The 21584-nt window shown below is 40.4% G+C and overlaps 1 protein-coding gene and 1 non-coding gene across 2 annotated transcripts in view; both read left to right on the forward strand.

Annotated features, from left to right (window-relative positions):
* BASP1 (brain abundant membrane attached signal protein 1) overlaps positions 1-21584 on the forward strand; it is a 58973-nt gene that overhangs the window by 19050 nt on the left and 18339 nt on the right. The window lies entirely within an intron of this gene.
* Positions 3993-4097, forward strand: LOC129037680 (U6 spliceosomal RNA). The gene has a single exon (XR_008502909.1). It is a non-coding gene; the product is annotated as a U6 spliceosomal RNA (small nuclear RNA).

A 21584-nucleotide genomic window follows, 5' to 3' on the forward strand; every position in this document is an offset into this window, starting at 1 on the left:
CTGAATATATCCTGAGAGCAGGTCCTAAGAGTTTATTTTTCATGTTATTGTTGAAAAAAAAAAAAACCAGAAATATTTTAATAATAGGAATTAAAGATATGAAGACCCTGATATCTGAAAGCTGAGTGGTTCAAATATGGTGAGCAATGCACTCTTAACTAGACCCATATCTTAAGGGAAAAAAATGTTTTTAGTAGTTTTCTTGGTATCTTCTAATCTTCAGAAAAAAATTCTTAATAGGCAGTCTTGATGTAAATAAATCACAATTCTGTATATTTAAAAAGCTGCTTGTGCTACTGTGTCATTCCTCTGGAATTTTCAAAAGCTGAGATTTTTCTGTATACTTTGAAAGCTAATGAAATCTACCAGCCCACCGGGTAGTAAACAACCAAGAATTCTTGATGGAGGTATTGTAAAGAAAGGTGATAAGGCGGCTGGGCGGGTGGCTCACGCCTGTAATTGCAGCGCTTTGGGAGGTCGAGGCGGGCGGATCACGAGGTTAGGACATCCAGACCATCCTGGCTAACACGTGAAACCCCGTCTCTACTAAAAATATAAAAAATTAGCCGGGCGTGGTGGTGGGCGCCTGTAGTCCCAGCTACTCGGGAGGCTGAGGCATGAGAATGGCGAGAACCCGGGAGGCGGAGCTTGCAGTGAGCCGAGATCGTGCCACTGCATTCCAGCCTGGGCGACAGAGCAAGACTCCGTCTCAAAACAAAACAAAACAAAACAAAAAAAAAGAAAGAGAGTTGATAAGGCTATCTAATGAAGGACCCAAAGAACTCTCACTGAGCTCACCCAGAATGCTTTTCTGGATTAAAGCACAGACTGAGAACATGTTCTTAACATTAGTGACTCCGGTATGGCTTATTTTGAAGATAGAAAACTGCCTAAATCTATGGTTGAGCTTGCACACATTACAGTTCTCTGGAAATAAGATGCTTAAACAGGTTCTATAATCTGGTTCTTGCTAGGTGAGTGTCCCCTGACATTGCTTTCTTTCTTTTTTTTTTTTTTTTTTTTGTGATGGAGTCTCGCTCTGCCACTCAGGCTGTAGTGCAGTGGCTCACTGCAACCTCCACCTCCTGGATTCAGGTGATTCTCCTGCCTCAGCCTCCTGAGTAGCTGGGACTACAGGCATGCACCACCATGCCTGGCTAATTTTTGAATTTTTAGTAGAGATAGGATTTCACCATGTTGGCCAGGCTTGTCTGGAATTCCTGACCTCAAGTGATCCACCCACCTCGGCCTCCCAAAGTGCTGGGATTACAGGCATCTGTCACTGTGTCCGGCCCCCTGACATTGCTTTCTAAAGTAAGATTACCTGTATTCTCAGTGTTCGCCAAGCATGTATGAAACACAACATGTATTAAGAGGCTATTTAATTACATAAATGCTTATTTGGGGGATTCTTGTTCTCAGTGGCCTTCTCTCTTTTGGATGGATATGCACGGTTTGATTGGCACTCCTATTGACACTTTATTTGGTTTGTGACTTGTTTGTCTAGGTGCCTTTCTATTAATATATTTTTTCTATTTAAACTGCCCTCTTTTTTTCAGTACAGCACTGGACATTTTCTTTGAAATCTTCCAGATTCATTTGGTTGTCTTCCTCATCTCAGCTGTCTTATGTAGGAAAAGTGGTCACTGTTCAGTCAATTCATTCTACGTAGCTGGCTATCTGAGTTTTTTTTATTGAAACCAAAATAAAACTTCAAAGAAACAGAAGAAGCTGAGCCTCCCTCCCCTCCCTTTCAACTAACACCTACTGATGTTTATCTTGGAAATAATTTGATGTTTATTTGATGAAACCTGTAGTTAAGTGTTAATGGAGACTAACTTCAAGCTTCAGAACAGTGAGGAGAAACCTTTAGTATTGTGTGTCTAGCATTTGATGCAAGTGCTCTGTGGAAACCATGGAAGCTGGGATAAAAATGCTCGCCTGATCCCCAAATAGTCTCATCTGAATGTACTGAGGCATCACTGCATTCATTCCAAATGTGAACCTGACCTACTTTTCCCCTTCATCTCCTGCTATCTCTTCCCTAGTTTGTCATCTTCTTTTCCAGCACCATGAATGGTTCATGCTTTCTGATAAATATCTGATGTATGGCATCAATTATATGACTATTTAAACATGACTCATAGTGAACTGTATTTAAATATTGATATGACTCCATGCGTTTTCAAAGAATATGTGGAATGTGCTTTTTGAGTGTCAGTTATTAATCACCTGTTTTCTGTTCAACTTTGGTTGTCTTCAGTAAATTTTAATATCTTTCCCTTCATGAGGACTTCCCAGCTGTCTGATCAATGGGTAGGAAAGGATAGTTGGTTCAGTGCTTGCTCATGTTAGCCCTGTAAGAAGTCAGCTCAGTTTAGTTCATCCAATAGTTGGGGAATAAAACCACACAATTCCCTTCCTTACTTGATATCAATCAACACTTGACTAAATCTTACACCCTGTCTTCAGCTGTTTTTTTTTTTTCTTTTTTGAGACGGAGTCTTGCTCTGTCACCCAGGCTGGAATGCAGTGGCATGATCTCAGCTCACTGCAACCTCTGCCTCCAGGGTTCAAGTGATTCTCCTGCCTCAGCCTCCCGAGTAGCTGGGACTACAGGTGCCCGCCACCATGCCCGGCTAATTTTTTGTATTTTCAGTAGAGACGGGGTTTCACCGTGTTAGCCAGGATGGTCTCGATCTCCTGACCTCATGATCTGCCCGCCTCAGCCTCCCAAAGTGCGAGGATTACAGGCGTGAGCTCGGCCCAGCTCTTTCTTAAAGAAAGCCTTGGCAAATGTGGAAATTCTCCCTATCCACTATGGTAAATAATTCTTGAGGTCACTAAACTCAGGATCTAAATAAAACAGATCAATGTGTTAGTATATGGAACAGAAGGCCATATTTTTGGTGATAACCGTTGACCCCACACTCACCCTGGGGTCTTGGTGTCAATGTCAGGATGTGTTTAAATACCCTAGGCTGTCAATCTTGTAATACAACTTTGGTTATCTTTCTTCTAGAGCCTTGCAAAGTAAAGCTGATCCTAGTTAGGACACAGTTAGGAATTTGGATATATGTGTTGTATTTGCATGTGATACTGCCCTTCATTTGAAAACACAGGCTTAAATTAGTGAAGTAAAACTCTTTTAGTCCGGATTACCCCCAAAATCTGTGAATTTGTACTAATTCAAAATCCTCTTTGCTGGTAACCGTTTTAATGAGGTCTTTGGAAATTTTATCCTGGTAGCATGGAGGTGTTTCTTCTTTTCATTTGTCTAGTTTTGTAGTCAGCACTGTTTATAGAGATGTAATTTTAAAGTGACCCTATGCTATGGTTTGCATATATGTGTTCCACCAAAATTCCTATGTTGGAATCTAATGCCCAGTGTGATAGTATTAAGTAAGAGCTGGGGCCTTTTGGGAAATGCCGAGGTCATGATTATTCCACCTTCACTAATGGGATTAGTGCTGTTATAAAACATGTTGAGAAAAAAATAAAAATAAAGATAAATAAATAAATAAATAAATAAATAAATAAATAAATAACAGGTTGGGGCCCAGGAGTTTGAAGCTGGGGTGAGCCGTGATCATGCCACTGCACTCCATCCTGGGCAACAGAGTGAGGCTCTGGCCAGGTGTGGTGGCTCACGCCTGTATTCCCAGCACTTTGGGAGGCTGATGTAGGCAGATCACCTGAGGTCAGAAGTTCGAAACCAGCCTGGCCAACATGGTGAAATCCTGTCTCTACTGAAAAATACAAAAATTAGCTGGGTGTGGTGGCGGGCACCTGTGATTGCAGCCCCTCAGGAGGCTGAGGCAGGAGAAGAATCACTTGATTCTGGGAGGTGGAGGTTGAAGTGAGCCGAGATTGTGCCATTGCACTCCAGCCTGGGTGACAGAGTGAGACTCCTCTCAATAAAATAAAGTAAAGTAAAATAATAAAATAAAAAACAGAGTGAGGCTCTGACTCTTTAAAAAAAGAGAAGTAATGTGCCCATTTCATCAGCACATATACTAAAATTGGAACCGTATAGAGATGAACATGGCTGCTATGCAAGAATGACAGTGCAAGTTTGTGAAGCATTCCATATGTTTTGAAAAATAAGAAATAAAAAAGGTTGAAAGGAGTGCCCTAGTCCCCTTTTGTCTTTGATCTTGGACTTCCCAACCTACAGAACTGTGAGAAGTAGGTATCGATTCTTTATAAATTACCCAATCTAAGGTATTTTGTTAGGGCGGCAGGAATGGACTAAGACACCTACTAAACAAAAAGACAAAACTGTTGTGATTTTGATCTTAAGTTGGAAACATAAAACCATCATTACAGAGAAGGCAAAACTAGGCAAAGATTTATTTTTTCAATGGCATTTAAAAATATTTAATAGTTTCTTTTAATTATAACATTACAAAATAACACCTTTTAGTCTGGTGAGCACAGGCTTGCCTAGTGTAGCATGTGCCAGGCAGACCACATTCTAAGCTTTACACAGATTGACATTTTACTTTTTTTTTTTTTTTTTCTCGAGGCAGAGTTTTGCTCTGTTGCCCAGGCTGGAGTGCAGTGATGTGATCTCGCCTCACTGCAACTCCCGCCTCTCAGATTCAAGCGATTCTTGTGCCTCAGCCTCCTGAGTAGCTAGTATTATAGACATGTACCACCAGGCCCGGCTAATTTTTGTGTTTTTAGTAGAGACGGGGTTTCGCCATCTTGGCCAGGCTGGTCTTGAACTCCAGGCCTTAAGTGATCTGCCTGCCTCAGCCTCCCAAAGTGTTGCGATTACAGGAGTGAACCACTGCGCACGGCCCAAAGATTGACGTTTTAAAATACAGCAGCTAGATGAGATGGATTCTATTATTATCCCATTGTACAAATGAAGAAACTGTGGCACAGAGAAATAAATAATAGGTTACGTAGCCAGTGTGACCCAGAACATCTTAGTTCATGTTGCATGTCTCTCATTTGCTGGAAGCATATCAGTCAACAAGAAAATTATTGTTTTGCTTCCAGTTCGAGTAATGTTCCTGTGACTTCTTTAAGTGCTGTATATTTGCTGCATTTGCTGGGAGTGAACAAGGCCCTGAAGCTTTCGTAAATCTGTGCAGGAACTGGAGTGAGCCAGTGTGTGCCACCATGGGTGTCCCTCGATGTTCTCTCCTGTCCCTTCAACTGTGCTCTGCGGGAGTCAGGCCTGTGGGGACAGTTCGCAGGAACAAAACAGAAGCTCCAACCAAGTGCTGCAGGATTTAAGGACAAGGCTGCAAAACAAGTACACGGAGCTGGCACACAAACTCAGGGCTTTCTGAAACGCAAACTTCAGCGTTTAATTAAATGGGGGTAGGAAGGGACTCTCAACGGAGATACTGAACTGCACTGTGTCTCTACAAAATGCGAGTGTCCCACATTTTAAGGGTGAATGGATATCTCTAAAAGAAAACACCTCTGTCATTCACGTCTATTCTGTATGCTTTCTTGATTGGCTGAGAAAGGAGTGAAATCATGCTCTCCTTTCATTCCCCTACTTCGACTAGGAAGGCATTCTTTGATGCAGCATTAGTTTTAGCAATTACTCTCAACCTTAGTGAATGTGTAACTCCTGTTTTCATTTAAATTTGATCAATGACTCAGTTGTTATTAAAATGCAAGAAATAGTAGAAGTTTTTGTATATATATACCTGTGATGAGTGCGGGTGAGGATTGTCCTGTGGTTTTATTTCTCTTTTTTGTTCGACTTTATTTTTTAGATCAGTTTCATGTTCACACGAAATTGAGTGGAAGGTACGGAGGTTTCCCATACAAGTCTTGCGCCCCCCCATGCATAGTTTCCCTCATTATCAACATCCCCCAACAGAGTACATCTGTCACGATTGATAAACTTGCATTGACGCATCATTGTCACCCAAAGTCCTTTGTTTACATTAGGGTTCCCTCTTGGTGTTGTACCTTCTGTGAGTTTGGACAAATTTATAATGACACGTATCTCCAATTAGAGTAGCATAATTTTATCTCTTTATAAATGCTCAAGTCAGGGCTTCTTATTTTAATTTAAGGGGGATTAAATGATTGTAAGTGCATTTGTTACATCATTGTGCTTATTAATAATCTGTTTAAAGTATCTGTAATGCTTTGCGTTATAACTTTAAACAACAGAAAATGATGTTATTTGTAACGGTACATCCTTGCTCTGCGTGCTAATGTCCTTGAGGAGTCGAAGTAAGTCTAGGAAAAAAAAAAGTCAACGCAGTTTAAAAAAAAAAAAAAAGGTAATCGTAAGCATTTTTTTTTTTTTCCTTCTAAAAGGATTTCTTTGTGTTTGGAGGCAGGGAGGACATGTCTTGAAATAAGTGAACATGTGCTTGTAAAATGTTTTTTAAGCGCTGTCGTCCCTGTAAGTCTGTGCCTTTCTGAAAATCTGGATATGAAACCAGATCGCGTGTAAAGGGAAAGGGAACATTCTGGAACACCTGTAGTCTGTTGCCCCCAGCAGGTCGACATGCTAACATGCTAGGTGACAAAAGGGCATCATGATAAAGCCACTGAGACTTAAATTCTTGCTTTTTTTTTTTTTTTTTTTTAAGAGGGAGTCTCATTCTGTCACCCAGGCTGGAGTGCAGGGCGGCAATCTTGACTCACTGCAACCTCCACCTCCTGGGTTCAAGCAATTCTCGTGCCTCAGCCTTCTGAGTAGCTGGGACTATAGGCGTGGTGCGTACCACCACGTCCAGCTGATTTTTATATTTTTAGTAGAGACAGAGTTTCGCCACGTTGGCCAGGCTAGTCTCGAAGTCCTGACCTCAGGTGATTTGCCTCCCTTGGCCTCCCAAAATGTTGGGGTTACAGGCATGAGCCACCACGCCCGGCCCCCTCCAACCTTCTTAACTTCAGTTTCCAGTGTCTAACTTGACACTATTGATGTCTGCCTCTTGCTATGAATTAGCAGAAGGTGAGGATTGGCCAGGCACAGAGTAATGCCTCCATAAGAGTTGGCTGTTCCTGCCATTCTCCTGCCTGTTCTAATCTAGATCTCTGTTTCCTTTATAGCATTCACAACACATGGTCATTATTTCATTTGTGAATTTGTCTTACTTGTTTTAGGATTGTGGCTTACCATATGATCTTGTTGTTGGTGAACTTGTCTTATTTATATGTGACTCTCACCATTTCCCTTCCTAGTCTGTCATGGAAGCTCTATGCCTCCAGACCGTAGGTCTGTCTCCCTAACACCCTGCACCTTGGTTCTCACCAAATGCTTGTCCACTGCCAGCAGAAAACAAAGCACTGCTGTGTCCCTGCGAAGCACTGCAGCTCTTGCCAGAATGTTCATTGTGTGTGACTTTTCAAGTGCAATAAGTTCCGGGTACTATGTGAAATTGGATAAAGATAATTTTTTTGCAAATATATCCTTACATTGTAAACTATCAGCTAGGGTTGAAGTTTTCTAATTGATATTTTAGGTTCTTAAATATTGGAAGATAACTTTTAATTTGGTGAGAGTCTATACACGAACATATTTCCAATGTATACCTTCTTGATAAGATTATACGCATTGTGCATTCTCGGAATCTGAAGGACACAATAATTAAGTAAAAGGTGGCTTTAACACCATGTGTGCTTTTTCAGACAAGTAAATTAGTCCATGCCAGTGTAATGGGATCTGCTTATAAGTGATCTACTTTAACAGCAGACTTGATTCTCTATGGTGTCACTTTTTGTTTGATTTATTTTGTAAAAATATATATATAGGTAACAATGATATCAAACCTCAAACATAAATAAAACATAATAGTGTTTTCCAGTATCAGGAAAACAGATTCCTTAAGGATCCCTAATGCATGAGTGTCTAGGGGCTTAGGTTCTAGTTAGTAAAGTCCACTAAGTTGAGGATCTGAGACTGGGCACAGCCAGAGGAATCCTGGGAGTCATCGTTTACAACTCTGCATTTTAGGGGTGAGGGAACTCGTGACAGAGGGTCTGGGTGTGACCCACAAGCACACTGCCATTGTTTACATCGTCAGACTTAAGACTTCTATTTTAGCCTTCATGGGACTTGATAGGAGGGAAGACATTGAGTATATATTTGTGTTTATGTATATCAAAGGTACTATAATTATAGTTTTTTTTTGAGACAGAGTCTCCCTCTGTCACCAGGCTGTAGTGCAGTGGTGCGATCTTGGCTAACTGCAACCTCCGCCTCCCAGGTTCAAGCGTTTCTCCTGCCTCAGCCTCCTGAGTAGCTGGGACTACAGATGTGCGCCACCATGCCCAGCTAATTTTGTATTTTTAGTAGAGATGGGGTTTCACCATGTTGGCCAGGCTGGTCTCATGATCCACCTGCCTCGGCCTCCCAAAATGCTGGGATTACAGGCGTGAGCCACCACGCCCAGCTGATACTATAATTATAGTTTTAAAAAGTGTACTTAAACATCAATGTTGAAATGGGACATTTTTTTCCCTGTAGTGGCTGTCAAATAATTTATATTTAAAATTATTTTTGCTTTCTCCCATTTTGAAGATGGAGTTTTATGTTATAGTTGTTGATATTACAACAGACATCTTATAAATGCTAAATCTAAATGCCAAATATATGATATAATTGTATTCAGGAGACCAAATCTATCAATACCACTTTGTGGTTAATTTATTTTTAAAAATAAACACTCTTACCTCAGCAATTTAATATGAGATTAATGATAATAAATTTTATAGGCCTTTAAAAATTAGTAGGCTCTGTGTAGAAAGTTACTTTTTTTTCTCTAGGCAGAAAAATCTCAGTTTTTACTGTTTGGCTCACTTTTTTAAAAAACAAAAACATACAGAGAAAGATTGCTGGAGTGGCTGAAGGAAAAATGGAGAAAGGGATAAAAGAAAGATGGAAGAAGAAATTGAGGTCACAGTGAATAAATACATTGCTCAGGATAACTCAGGGGTTAGCAGAAGCCCCAGGATTCAGAACCAAGTCTGTATGATGCCTGAGCTTGTGTGCTGGCTTTCATGGAGTCAAAACGTAAAACTAGGGGACGGTAGGGCATTACTACTAATAAGTCGAATAATACCAACACGTGGATAGAGAAGAAAAAATCAATAGAATTCCAGGAAAAAAAAAACAACACCATGGTTAGATGTTTTCTAGAATTTCCTATAATTATTGGAGAAGACTTCTCTGGGGTATTTGGAGGAAGTCTTTCAGCCAGAAACAATAGCCACAACTTGTCCCAGCTGTGGGATGGGCTTGGCCTCTTTAAAGGACAGTTGAGACTCTCTTGACAAGAACCCAACACTGTAAAATAAAAGAACTGGCCGGGCACGGTGGCTCACGCCTGTAATTCCAGCACTTTGAGAGGCCAAGGCGGGTGGATCATGAGATCAGGGGTTCGAGACCTGCCTGGCCAACATGGTGAAACCCTGTCTCTACTAAAGATAAAAGAAAAAAAAAAAAATTAGCTGGGCGTGGTGGTGCGTACCTGTCATCCCAGCTACTTGGAATGCTGAGGCAGGAGAATCGCTTGAACCTGGGAGGCAGAGGTTGCGGTGAGCCGAAATCGCACCATTGCACTCCATCCTGGGTGACAGGGTGAGACTGCGTCTCAATTAATAAAAGACCTTTGGAAAGGTGGAGACTCTAGACTGCAGGAGATGTGGCCGCCCTGAAAACTGGCTGAACTTTGTTAAATACAACTCGTGATTAGAGGAATGAATAATGCTGTGTTTTAACTTTGTAAAATACAACTCATGATTAGAGGAATGAATAATGTCAACTCACGTCTCTGTGACTAGATGCAGGCTTCTTAGAATATTTGTAACTTGAAGAAATCTGGAAGGACCTCATTCTCTAATTGCCCATTTTCCCAATTTGCTTTACAAATCCTTCTGTGGAAAGTCTTTTTGAAAATAGCATTTTTGCTCCCTCTTAGCCTCTGGGGTTCTGAACGCTTTGGCAGTGGCCATTGAGAATCAACCTACCTTCCATCAGTTACCTTATATCACCTTATAAAAGTCATTTGGCCGTTCCAGTGGCTCACACCTGTAATCCCAGCACTTTGTGAGGCTGAGGCCAGCGGATTGCCTGAGTACAGAAGTTGAAGACCAGCCTGGATAACATGGCGAAACCCTGTGTCTACAAAAAATACAAAAAATATCTGGGCATGGTGGCGCACTTGTAGTCCCAGCTACTCTGGAAGCTGAGGTAGGAGGATTGCTTGTGTCAAGGAGACAAAGGCTGCAGTGAGCCGAGATTGCGCTGTTGCACTCCAGCCTGGGCGACAGAGCCAGACCCTGTCTCTAAATAAATAAATAAGTAGATAGATAAATGCCATTTGGATTTCTGAAAGCAAGGGTTGTCTTTTAAATGTCAGTTGGATTTCTGAATGTTGGATTCTTAAAAGTTCTGAACATGTAAAGTATAGGCCACTGGATCTCAGAGCTTTTTATCCAGGTGCCCAGAGGCTGAGAAAATACCCCATAGGTTCTATAAAGGACGTGGATCCTGACTTCATACAAGTCAACAACTATGTTACTGTGTTTTTATCTGGTTTAGAGGATGGGAGACCATCAGTGTTATTATGCCTTCATTCAATTACAGAAGAAATTGGTTGAATACCAGACTGCCCAATGAATGTAGTTTCTGTATATTTTCAGGCTTTGAGACCGATCTGAAGTTGTGCCTTTAACCACGAATGCTGCTTCTTCAAAAGGTTCCAGTGGTTGGGGGTCAACTTTGATGTGGCCTATAAAGTTCCTGGCCCAGCACTTAGGCCTGCCTTTCAGGACATAACCCCTCAGCTGGATTTAATAAATTGCATCTCTTTCAGTGTGAGACAGTGGCAGGAATGAGGTGTGTTCGTATCCGTGTGCTGGTGCTTCGTATGTACATTTATGTTGCGTCTTTAACTTAGAAAATCAGTAGACTTTATGTTATGAGAATCAGAGGATAAATGCACTGCAGAGGATGAGAAAACATTTAGCATTTTTGTGGTCTCTCTTCAGCAGTGCCTCCCTCTTTCCTGGAAAAGGGCATTGGTGACCAGAGAAATTGTGATTCTGTTTGCATCCTAGGCCACCATGGAGTTGTCTTATGTGTAGACTGGCCATAGCCCAGGGTCATCCCTTGTCTCTCTGTCTTGTTCTCAGTTGCTTATCATCATTTCCATTCAAACACTTGAATATTCCAGATCTGGGATGGTGGGCAGGTGGTTTCGTGCTTTTCAATATTCTAGTAAATATCTTTTCAATGGTTACCTGTAGTCAGTCACGTTGTCAGAATTCTCACTTCAGCTATAAATGTGACAATCCCTTGGCTCACACTTAAATTTAGCCCAGTGCTTGTAAACTGTTGAAATTAAAGGACCTAGTTGATACCTAATGTCCGTTATCTGGAGTAGCCTCTGTCGGTAGCTGGATGCCTTCATTTGATGTGAAAACAATTATGTCATAGTTGAAAATAAAAGAATTTTTTTCAGCATGTGCTGTTGCTGTGTGCTGGATAAGACTTTTGTAATTAAAAATTTTCCCTGAATGTCAGTACATATATGGTATTAATTTTATAGTGGACTATGCTGTGTTACTTTAGAGAGGCTACTGCTGCAGAAGCATCAGAAAATATCTGTTTCAGCCCCAGTTGGACATGACTCTCGGGTATGCTGTTGTTTAATAATCATTACGTTAGACGGTTCAATGTTTATTCAAAGATTGGACATTCTCATTGCATACATTTGAGGGTTAATAAAACCAAGCTCAGACACTTCAGTATTCTTTTAAACTCTGAATGATGTCCCCTGTAGAATGTGAATGATTTCCAGCCCGAACTATAGCACCATGTTTCCAAAAACACGCACATTTATGGGTGCCTACAAGATGGCACAGAATGAATCGACACCATAATCTCTTAAAAAATACGTACCACACTGCAGCTGTGCTTGTTGATAATTTAAAAAGCACGTTTACATGTGGTGCGCCTATTCTAGGTCTCCTTGATTTCCTTCTTCCCTTTGTACCACCACTCCACGGGCTGTAGCATCCTTTAAGTATGGAGGCCCTGCTCCATGTCATAGTAACCATCAACACACACTCCCATCCCCAATTAATTGTAGTTTGCAAAGTTATATATGTGTTGCATTGTAGAGGCTCATTGGCATAAGTATTACTGTAGACAAACACTTATTAAAATCTAGAGGTCTTTTTTGTATTTTGGTGGCACTATTTTATTTTCTGAGATCTCAAACTTTTGCACTTTCAGGGCCCTTGTGAGCTCAGATCCCCTTATTCTGTGCCTGCAGGGCCCAACGCAGGAACCATCCCTGTTGTTGGCCTTGCATTGGTGGTGGGCCTGTCCTGGATGGGGTGCAGTAAATGAGTCTTCCTGCAGCCTTCTTGCTTTCATCCAGAAGCAAATTTGGTCAAAACAAGAAGCCATCTGCTCCTCTCTTGGGGATGCCTGTAGCGCAAGTCAGGATTTTTATCTCCTTGGATTGCAACATTCAGGGCCTTCTGCGTGGTAGATCCCTACTGAGCTTTGGGGCCAGCAAAAGTCTAGATGGGTATGATTAACTGGTGAGGAATTTCAGAAGCCAGATGCAGTTACTGTTCCAACCATGAGGCTTTTCCAGTCACATTCAGTCAATGCTAAGGCATTTTCCTGGCATACACTTTTTTTCAACCCTACCTAAAATCACAAATCCAAAGAGTTTTAACCCTTTGAGTTTGAGATCTCAGAAAATAAAATAGTGCCACCAAAATACAAAAAAGAAGACCTCTAGATTTTAATAAGTGACCACAACATTTTTACCTTTTTTAAACTTCAATTTAGACTCTATTTTTTCTATAAATGATTCTTTTGTCTGTAGTAACATTTATCTATCTTTGCATCTTCCGACTTTATTAATTTTTCTTCAACCCACAATTTCTTGACCATTTGTAAGGCTTCTCATTCTAATGTGTTTTAAGGATTTCCTTTTATTTTTACCTATTGCTGACACCCTTCTTGCTGGCACTGTTTTGTCCACTTATACTGAGGTACACCATTGATTTTAATTTTTTTTCTTCTTGTTTTTAAGACTGGAGTCTTGGTCTGTCTTCCAGGCTGGAGTGCAGTGGTGTGATCTCAGCTCACTGTAACCTCCGCCTCTTGGATTCAGGCAATTCTCGTGCCTCAGCCTCTCAAGTAGCTGGGGTTACAGACATGTGCCACCACGCCCAGCTAATTTTTGTATTTTTTTTTTTTAGTAGAGATGAGATTTCACCATGTTGGCCAGGCTGGTCTCAAACTCCTGACCTCAAGTGATCCACCTGCCTTGGCCTCCCAAAGTGCTGGGATGATAGGCGTGAGCCACCGCGCCCGGCCCTGATTTTAATTTGAGGCATATTCCACTTGACTTTAAAAGGTCACTTTGTTCTTTACAAAACTTTGCACTTCATAAAAAGTGTGTTCTTTGATGAACTTGTGTATTCTTTTCTGAAATTTTCAGCATTGACTTTATGGTAACTTAACAATCGGTCTAATTTTTTGTTACTATTTATTTTTTACAGCATCAATATATAATTTATGTGGAGAAGTCAGTGAGCAGACTTGCCATTTTTAAGTGATCCTATACTCTGAATACCGGTCGTTGAGAAAAGTTTGTTTGAGAGATGGATCATAGGGGAAGGGGTCGCATGAATATTGTATTGTCAAATGTATTGAAATTTATTTTTATTTTAGTTTTTTGAGACGGAGTCTCACTTTGTCACCCAGGCTGGAGTGCAGTGGCCCGATCTCGGCTCACTGTAAGCTCCACCTCCCGGGTTCACGCCATTCTCCTACCTCAGCCTCTCGAGTAGCTGGGACTACAGGTGCCCGCCACCATGCCCGGCTAATTTGTTGTATTTTTAGTAGAGACGGGGTTTCACTGCGTTAGCCAGGATGGTCTCGATCTACTGACCTCATGATCCGCCCTCCTCGGCCTCCCAAAGTGCTGGGATTACAGGCGTGAGCCACTGCGCCCGGCCGAAATATTTTAACCTGAATTTTTGGTGTTTGAAGAGTGGTTTTGAGCAATCTACATGCTGTTAGATTTAGATTTTGCTGCATAGAACAGAAAACCTAAAACTAAAATGGCTTATGTGAGAGAAAAGGTTAACTCTTCATATGTTAAATTCCAGAAATGGGTTCTAGGGCTGATCTGGTAGTTGAGGGGTGTGATCAAGTTTCCAGATTTCAGATATCCGAAATACCCTGATTTTATCATTACACATTGTATACAAGTATCAAAATATCACATGTACCCCTAAAATATATAATGTGATTATATGTCAATACAAAACCATTAAATATCCCAAATACCCCGATTTTATCATTACACGTTGTATACAAGTACCAAAATATCACATGTACCCCCAAAATACATAAAATGATTATACATCAATACAAAACCATTACATATCCCAAATACCCTGATTTTATTATTACACATTGTATACAAGTATCAACATATCACATGTACCCCTGAAATATATAAAATGATTTTACATCAATACAAAACCATTAAATATATGTTAAAAAGATTTCAGACTCATCTCTCAGCTCTTCCTTCCACAGTGTTGGTTTCTGTGGAAGGGTCCAAACAGCGGCTGGAGCTCCAACTGTCTTTGTCTAGCAGCAGGAGGAGGTAGGGAAGAACAAAAGCTTTCTCAGAAGGCCATGCAGTATTTCAGCTCATATTTTGTTTTCTAGCACCTAGCAGTGGAGTTATGAACATATTTTAGTGGAACATATTTAGTGGAACATAAGCATTGGATGTGAGGGTAGTGGTGGTGGTGGTGAAAGTTGGTCCAGAAAGACTCCCACATTTCTGACCGGGCAATGGAGTGGATGTGGTTCTAATCTCTTGGGAGGGAGCATAGGAGAAAGAAGGTTTGGGTAGGTGAGAAAGGTAGTGATGAGCTCACTTGGGGAAATGTTGAGTTCGAAGGATATCCTGTTGGGTCAGTTGTAGATCACTATGTGCATGAGTCTGAAGCTCAAGGAATAATCCAGTGGGCTCTAGAGTGTAGACAAAGAATCCTCAGCATCCCAGAGGGCTTTCAAAACCCTTCAACTGGATGGGTCTCCCAGCAAGTGCACCAAGACTGAATTGATGAGCGCCAAGGATGACAGCTCCTTGAACCTTTGGAGGAAGTCATGGACAGAGGGCGGAGGAGAGGAGCTTAAGTTGGGACTTGTAGGTGAGAAAGCTAGGTCTAGGGAGAATTAAAGGGAAGCTGTGACTGGGGAGTAAGCTCATGATAAGAAACAGCTGTGTTTTCTTTAGCTTCATTTTTTGCCATTCGGCTATTATTTTTTGGTATTATGGAAACATTGCAAAGATGAACATTCTAACTTCAGAGATGGGCAGGCAGGATATAATCAGAAGGGCACCACAAGACCATGTCATCTGCTCAAGAGGGAGCATTTAAGTCTTTATTGTCTTATTTAATTTTTATAAATCCCCTCTCATGTAAAGGTATTATCCCTATTTTGTGCTTGTGAAAAAACAGGCTCAGAGGTTAGGTGACTTGCTGTGTGCCATGCAGCAGAAAGGGATGGAACTCTTGCTTGACACCCAAGCACATTTTTTGGAGATGTTCTCTGTGGATGTTTTGCCTTGGCACCACACCTCCTGGGGAGTTTAACCTGACTGTCCAGAGTTTTTGACCTGGTACGTGCTGTATAGCAACCTGCCTCTTTGCTCTCAGGCAGAATACATAGAAGAAGGAATTAGAGTTAAGAAACAAAAAGACTATCTTGTTTCCCAATCTTAAAAAGTTCCCATGTGACATTGCTTTTCACTGATAATATTGTTGCAAACCAAAAAGTGCCTGATTAATCTTTGCAGTATCCTTTAGACCTGAATCGCACTCTCATCTGATCATAGGAACTGAGTCACTGATGAAGTACGTTCATCTAAGACTCTGTGCAGGGGTCAGTCAAGTTTTTCTTAAAGGGCCAGATAATAATAAATACTTCAGACTTTCCCAGCCATGCAGTTTCTGTTGCAGCTCCTCAACTCTGCTCTTGCAGTGCGAAAGCACTTGCTGATAATAGGTCAATGAATGGCCATGGCTATGTTCCAATAAAACTTCAGGCAGCCCAGTGTACTGACCTCTCCTCTAGAAGAAAAGACAAATTTTAGAATTTCCAGCTCATAATCTGGCAAGTGAAATCATCTGACAAAATCGTAAAATAATCAATTGGTTTTTTTTTTTTCATTATTTTCAAAGTTCAAAATATTTAGTTACTTTAAAAAGGACTTATCTCTATAATGATTATTAATTTATTTATTTGTATTTACTTTTTTAAGACGGGGTCTCACTCTGTCACTCAGGCTGGAGTGCAGTGGCATGATAACGGCTCACTGCAGGCTCACCCTCCTGGGCTCAAGCAATTCTCCCACCTTAGCCTTCCCAGTAACTGGGACTACAGGGGCACGCCACCATGCCCGGCTAATTCTTTGTATTTTTTGTAGAGATGGGGGTCTCACTATGTTTCCCAGGCTGTTCTGGAACCCCTGGACTGAAGTGATCCTCCTACCTTGGCCTCCCAAAGTGCTGGGATTACAGGCATGAACTACCATGTCTGGCTTATAATGATCTTTTACAAGTGTAATGATGGTTTTAGGAGAACAGATGCAAAGTATGACATTAGATTCCCCAGTTTCTTCTTTATTTTGTTTTTTTTCTGTGTAGTCTTGCTGGAATTCTGATTAATCATGGTCCTTCCCAATCTCTCAGAATGACCCATATCTTTCAAAACTATCGTCTTAATCATGAAGACCCTCAATTACCAAATTGAGAAGTTTATGTTGCTTTGACCACCATCTGTGTGCATCCCGATACCTGGGGTTACAGACTGGAATCTGTGATCAAGGGAGAGCGTGGATACTCGCTTTATTAACAAATTTACATGTGTTTTACTTACCAGTGATGAGAAGACTGCCAACACATTCAGGAGGCTTCATGGAACACAGAAATCCTTCAACATTAATTACTATATCTAGTGTTTTTATTTGTGTTATGCAAAAGATGTACATAGCTATTCTGGAAAAGCATTATAAGTAGAACTTGCATGTTGATAGCTTTAGGATGTGTTCAGATTACAAATCTCCATTTGTACTATACTTGAGAGTTTTTGGTAATTTGAACTAGACTAGATCTTTAAGGGAAAAAATATATATTTTTTTTCTCAGAGAACAAACCAGGAAAACTTTAGCATCTTGAAGGTAAATTAGTGTTGATTATGACAAGTGAGAATAATTAATTTGCAAATAGTCATAAGCAGATTCTCTTCTTTTTAGCAGTTAGTTCTCATTTATTTGTAATTGAAAAAACAAATATCTGCTAATGTAATTGTAATTTGTCTTTTGTGTTCATTTTTAAAGTGCCTTTTCCTTTCCAGACAAGCTGCACTCATGCATGGCAGTGTTACAAGGGTGGGCTTGTGGACTGAGTTTGGGAAGTGCCATGAATCTATTAGGATCACCTATCACAATCAAGATTCAATAATTCCAAGTAAAGGCAAATGCTTTTGCCTGACTTAGATGATGGTTTGGATTCTAGCGTCGCTTTTTTGGGAATGCAGTTCTGTCACTTTCACAGCTGTGTTACACGGAATAAGTCTGTGTGAATAAGTAAAGGGAGGTAAGTTGATAAAAGCATTCGGTTTGCAATGGATCTGCAGTGTATCATGGTGCTCAATAAACTTTTTGAATAATCACATTTATTTATCAGATTTTAATTGGAGAACATTTGCAGCTCCCACCTTTGAATCATTACAAAGTATGAATCCTGTCATCTAGAATACTGAAATTTAGTATGTACCATGCTTAGGACTGATCCGAAGACATTTTAGGTTTGGATAAGAAAAAGAGGCAAAGAGGCCCAATATAAAAACAGAGAGAATAAATCTTAAAGCACCATCTATGTTGGATATCCTTATTGCAAGAGATCCCACATTGGACAGATGATTTCAGTTGACACCAAAGGAAGTAAGAATTTTCTGAGACTGACGGGTATCTTGGTAAATGTTCCCTCTTTGCAGGTGGTCATAGATAATTTCAATTCACCCTCTGCTTTCTTCCAGCTGACGAAGGTGTAGCTTTGATATTTTCCCCTCTTATGTTACGTGATCATTTATTCTAACTGGCAACATTTTATTTATTTATTTATTTGGACCCATTGTTCCAAACATGTAAAAGATTTGGACCTGCAAATCTTTCTATATTAGTATTTATTGTATTAGTGTTTGAGATACCTGGAGTTTTAGAGATGAAGTGACTCAATCCATTTATTTTCTAGAAGAAATCTTAGAGATGTGAGGGACAGGTGTAGGTTCACCAGAGCTAGGACATGCCGTTCTAACAAAAATCCTCCTTCCCTTTGGTTCAATTTTTAATCTATTTTGGGTCCTTCCATTTCACATTAATGACATAGTAATCTACCCACTTAAAACTATAATAAGTTCACTAGGTTTTTTTTCCCCATTAAAGCAGACTCATGAGTCATAGTTTACTATTACTTTCCAAGCTTTTATTCTGTATTTTCCTTAACATCTGAGAATCATGTGGAATCTGTGGTACCTGTGCTAATCTGAAGCCACTGTGTATTTTGAAACCTCTTGCCCCACGTTGGATGCCTGGTGTCGATCAGGAAGTGTTGCAACTTGTAACACATCACTCACCACTCTTGACGGTGTTACAGGGTAGGAAGTTGTTGGGGGTGCAAGGCTGGCTGTGGACGTAAATAATAGAACATTCAGAGTCATCACTGAGGCTGAGTTTTGCCAGCTTGTATAAATCAGGTAAATTTGCTCATGTTAAATGCACCTCTTTCACTTCCACCTTCTGTTTCAAGTTGACAATATGTTTGCATTTGACTCTTATTAAGACACTATGCCTTTCCTCAAACATATCTGTTGCAATTTCATGATTGCTTAAGACTAATGCTGTCACCAGTATATTTCATTTAGCAACGTCCTACACACCAGAGTAGGTTTCTAGACAGGGAACTCCAGATACTCACATGGAGGCATGGGCTGAATGTGTAGGGTAGAAACTTGGTCTTTGAATCAGAAGGAATTTGCACCCAGCTGAGGGAATCTTGAGGTGTCCTCTTGTTGACATCTGAGGTTTCACATGCTCTTCATTTGTCTGGTATCTGCATGACTTGCCTGCACCCCACTTCTTTGCAGCTTCCACCTTGGCCCATATCTCAGAGCACAAACAATTTGAAGGACATTCCAAGGAGAGTCCAGAAAACTGCATTAGGAAAGATTTAGGAGCCTGCCTAGTTCTTTTCTACACTAACTCTTGTGGAATAGATTGATTTTTCTGTTGTAGTTTATTTTTTAAAATTGTTTAAGCCACACTGTCAAAATTTAGCCCACAGGCTAGCATTGGCTCTGCTACCTTTGACCCTTTTAAGAGTCATAGTTTTCCTATGATGTAGAATGGAAAGATCTATGAGCAGTCAGGGTCGACCTTTCGGTGCCCTGCTTCTAGTGCAGTGCCTGGATGTTTGTGTCATTTCTCAAATAAATAAGTGAATTTGAGTGCTCAATAGAATCTAGTTGTGTGTATACATTATTACTGCATGTTTGTGCAAAAACTAAAAATTATAGACATAAAGGATACAATTCTAGTTGTTTATATTACAAATGAAATAACCAACCCTGGGAAGTTAACAGTGGCTTGTTTAATGTCAGCAGCTAGTTTAGTGGCTGTAGTGAGATTGAATCCCAAGTTGAACAGAAATCGTTTAAAAATTCAAGTTTTAAAAATCATGTACAATGAATGATATTGGCTTCTTTTCTAAGGAGAGTGATTCTCTAAGCCTATAGGAAAAAAATAGTGGTGGCTGACTTGTGGCCTGAATTGCATGCTAAGGTTGAGGAAGGATCTCCAGTAATTCTTTGCTTTACTTTGTGTTTGAATATAGGATTTTATAGCTGTGGGTGGAAAAAAAAATATTTCTAGGGAAAAGGTTTACTGATAATTTAACTGAACCCCAAACAGGTGAACTGGGTGAAACAGAATATGGCACGTGGTCCTTTATCACAACCTTTCTACCTAACCTAAAGCCAGTAAGATGGAAATAGTTTGGAAAATCTGCTGAGGTTGCTTTAAATAGAGTCTCTCCTGGGACTTAGAACACATTTTAAGGCTCATTCTCCCTTTTAATGGTTTCTTGGAGACATTTTTCTGTATATACTGGACGCAGGCATTTGTATTTCTGGTTGGCATTCATCTTTTACCAGTGTGAGGAGGCTGTTTTTATCATTGTGAGATTTAGTAACATTTACTGGCTCTCAGAATCTACAGATTATATAATGGATATTGCAGGCTATAACCTAGAATTTAAATATTAAAAAGAGTGATTGAAAAACAAAACAAAAAAAGAAGAGTGATTATTTTTGTTATAATTGAATCAATTCCTATTGTTTACCCGTGTTGAATACAGCAATTGGTCCCACCGATCTTTTACTTAATCTTGAAATTGAGAGTTACTCTCTATTCTACATGAATGGAGCTGGGAAATGGTTTTAGGTAAAGGAAGGTAAAATGTACTGAATACCTACTGTGTGTAGTGAGCTGAACTATATCCTTACTGCAAATATTCCATTTAATGCTAACAACCACCTCCCCTTCTATTTTCTTCTGTAGGCGAGGTTGAGTTCACTGAGGCTGACTCTCTGCCCCAGGTCACATAGCTGAAAGTGGTCTCTCATCCCCTTGCCTATGTGCTTTTTTTCACAGAGTATATTGGATGGAGATCCAAATCTTATTGGCAAGCCATCAAAGTTCCGCTTGAACTAAAAGAGGAAAACCTGTTTTCTGAAATGTGAACTTTAATTACATAAAATGGAGGCTTCTGAAAACAGTATTGTCTCACAGGGCAGGCTATAAACCTTGAACAATGGAAGCCTCATGTTGTGTAAGAAAGGAGCTTACAGAGCCAAACAGCACCGTTCCTGTGTTTCCCCCACCAGTGACAGGAGCATCTGGGGTAGCAAGGGGACTGCCCAGGGCCTGGTGTTGGCATCAGGGGTTCTCGAAATTGCTCACATTGCTCTTGCTTTTCAATACAGGCTGCTTATATCTTGCCTCCTCTGGCTAAACTGTGGTACTAACAAGACGGCAGTTGGCTGCTGGGGAAATTCTGATAGGGAGAGTAAGTCTGGGTCATTCTAATTTATTTGTGGCTCTGGTAGCAAAGAGAACTCAAAGGCAGTATATCTCTATAGCTGATGAGATTTCACCGGGGCCGACACCACCTGTTCTGTGCACACTCACTTCTCAGTTAGACCTGGCTAGGTTTTCTGCTGTGCTCGTTTTTAGCTTTGTAACCAGCAGTAATCACATTGGTCTTTGGGTTTTCATGTTTCAGGTTTTACAGATGATGCAAAAGCATTAGTTGATTCAAAGTCACTGCAAATGCTATGTATATGTATTTCTCAACATGCGGCCCCTTCACTACTTGTTTTGGCGTTACCTGGTCAACTTGGTAGAAAATAGATTCTTAGGACTCATGCTGAGCCCACTAATTAATTATCTTGGTAAAGAGATAACACTCCCCCCATC

The sequence above is a fragment of the Pongo pygmaeus genome, chromosome 4 (assembly GCF_028885625.2).
Source record: "Pongo pygmaeus isolate AG05252 chromosome 4, NHGRI_mPonPyg2-v2.0_pri, whole genome shotgun sequence".
Lineage (NCBI taxonomy): Eukaryota > Metazoa > Chordata > Mammalia > Primates > Hominidae > Pongo > Pongo pygmaeus.